This window comes from Podarcis liolepis (genome assembly GCF_965112155.1).
Source record: "Podarcis liolepis genome assembly, chromosome: 3".
Classification (NCBI taxonomy): Eukaryota; Metazoa; Chordata; class Lepidosauria; order Squamata; family Lacertidae; genus Podarcis; species Podarcis liolepis.
Genome location: NC_139557.1, coordinates 124,041,374 through 124,044,370, shown reverse-complemented (window position 1 = coordinate 124,044,370; position 2,997 = coordinate 124,041,374).

Below are 2,997 nucleotides of genomic sequence, written 5' to 3'. Positions count from 1 at the left end.
TCGCCGGCATAGGCGGGACGGCGGCACCCTCTGACGCGCGCGATCCCCCGGCGCCCAATTGGTAGCGAGCCCTGTCACTCTTGGCTTTGGGGACCAATACGGGTCCTTTAATTTCTCCCGGTGCCCGCCTTCCCTATTGATTGATTGATGGGCGGCTCCCGCCCACCCACTCTGCCTGGAAGCTTCTGATTGGGCGGGAGAAAGCGATGGAGGGCTGCAGGCACTGCTCTTTACTTGCGCCCGCCTCCCTGCCTCCGTCATTCCGCCGCCCGCTGCCCTGAGCGCCATTCCTGTCTCCGCTGGAAGGGGCGCTCTCCCCCCGTTTCTCCCCAGGCTCCGCACTCCTCTACCCTCCGCTGCCCTCTTTCCTCTGCTGCGGCGCTTCTGGATGAAATGCCAGGGAATTTTCTTTTTTTAAATGATATTTATTGAAATTTTACAGACAATAAAAGGTTACAAAATTAAAAATAAGAAATAAAAAAGAATAATAATAATAAAAGAAAAAGAGATACAAAAATACAAAGACAAAATACATAAAAAGTAAAAAAAAAATTAAAAAGAAATCAATATTTTCCTGTCTTATATTTCATTTACTTGTTTCCTGACCTCCTCACACCCCCCTTTTTTGTATTCCAGTTCACATGGTTAATTCAGCAAATCCTTACCCTCTATCATTTATCTTTACTCAATATCTTAACCAATTATAACGATATATTTTCAACCATTGTCAATCCGTATTTACATATTCTTGTTAATCTTTTTACCAATACCGCTTATTTTCAATCCAATATCCCTTTAACATTCATTAATTTTACAGTATTTCTGCAAGTAGTCTTTAAATGAAATGCCAGGGAATTTGCCCCGCATCGCCATCAGCATCCTGCCAGCCTTTAGGAACACGCAGGCCTCCCCGGCGTCTCCTGCCCCGAGTACTGGGTTTTAATCTGTGTCTTTTTTCAATCCGATGGCTTTGTGGCGCGCTTTGATTGACGCTGCTTCTCCTGTACAGTATTGCAATGCTTTAGAGCAGTATTTCCCAAGCCTGGGTCTCCAGCTGTTTTTGCAGTACAACTCCCATCATCCCTAGCTAGCAAGCCGAGTGTTCAGGAATGATGGGAATTGCAGTCCCATAACAGCTCCCTGCTTATTTAACTTATATGCAGAATTCATCATGCGAAAGGCTGGGCTGGATGAATCCCAAGCCGGAATTAAGATTGCTGGAAGAAATATTAACAACCTCAGATATGCAGATGACACAACCTTGATGGCAGAAAGTGAGGAGGAATTAAAGAACCTTTTAATGAGGGTGAAAGAGGAGAGCGCAAAATATGGTCTGAAGCTCAACATCAAAAAAACTAAGTTCATGGCCACTGGGCCCATCACCTCCTGGCAAATAGAAGGGGAAGAAATGGAGGCAGTGAGAGATTTTACTTTCTTGGGCTCCATGATCAGTGCAGATGGTGACAGCAGTCACGAAATTAAAAGACGCCTGCTCCTTGGGAGAAAAGCAATGACAAACCTAGACAACATCTTAAAAAGCAGAGACATCACCTTGCCAACAAAGGTCTGTATAGTTAAAGCCATGGTTTTCCCAGTAGTGATATATGTAAGTGAGAGCTGGACCATAAAGAAGGCTGGTCGCCGAAGAATGGATGCTTTTGAATTCTGGTGCTGGAGGAGACTCTTGAGAGTCCCATGGACTGCAAGAAGATCAAACCTCTTCATTCTGAAGGAAATCAGCCCTGAGTGCTCACTGGAAGGACAGATCCTGAAGCTGAGGCTCCAAGACTTTGGCCACCTCATGAGAAGAGAAGACTCCCTGGAAAAGACCCTGATGTTGGGAAAGATGGAGGGCACAAGGAGAAGGGGACGACAGAGGACGAGATGGTGGGACAGTGTTCTCGAAGCTACAAACATGAGTCTGACCAAACTGCGGGAGGCAGTGGAATGGGAAAACCACAGCTTTAACTATACGGACCTTTGTTGGCAAGGTGATGTCTCTGCTTTTTAAGATGCTGTCTAGGTTTGTCATTGCTTTTCTCCCAAGGAGCAGGCGTCTTTTAATTTCGTGGCTGCTGTCACCATCTGCAGTGATCATGGAACCCAAGAAAGTAAAATCTCTCACTGCCTCCATTTCTTCCCCTTCTATTTGCCAGGAGGTGATGGGCCCAGTGGCCATGATCTTCGGGGTTTTTTTTTTTATGTTGAGCTTCAGACCATATTTTTGCCCCTTTGCTCTCCAAACTACTAGGACCACAGATTGCTTAATCACCATAATTCGTCTTTCCTTCACGTCTGCTCCCCATTTGTGATAGTTTTGCCTAGCCTATGCTAACCTGGGAAAACCAGAGCTTTAACTATACGGACCTTTGTTGGCAAGGTGATGTCTCTGCTTTTTTAGATGCTGTCCAGGTTTGCCATCGCCTTTCTCCCAAGGAGCAGGCGTCTTTTAATTTCATGGCTGCTGTCACCATCTGCAATGATCATGGAGCCCAAGAAAGTAAAATCTCTCACTGCCTCCATTTCTTCCCCTTCTATTTGCCAGGGGGATTCTATTTAACTTAATATATGTAAAAATAAAAAAATTCCTTCCAGTAGCACCTTAAAGACCAACTAAGTTAGTTCTTGGTATGAGCTTTCGTGTGCATGCACACTTTTTCAGATACACATGTGCATGCACACGAAAGCTCATACCAAGAACTAACTTAGTTGGTCTTTAAGGTGCTACTGGAAGGAATTTTTTTATTTTGACTATGGCAGAGCAACACGGCTACCCATCTGTAACTTAATATATGTAGGAACACAAGTGAACAGCAAAGAACCTGCAGGAGCAACGCTGAGACCCAACGATAAAGCATCTGTTACTGGAATTTTTATAAAGATTGGGGGGTGTTACTCCCTCCCCTCCAGCACACAACAGACACTCCCCCTTGCAAATGCCCCCACTAAACTCTTGGTCCCCCAATTCTTTCCCATCTCTGGCTCCTCCCCTGGCCA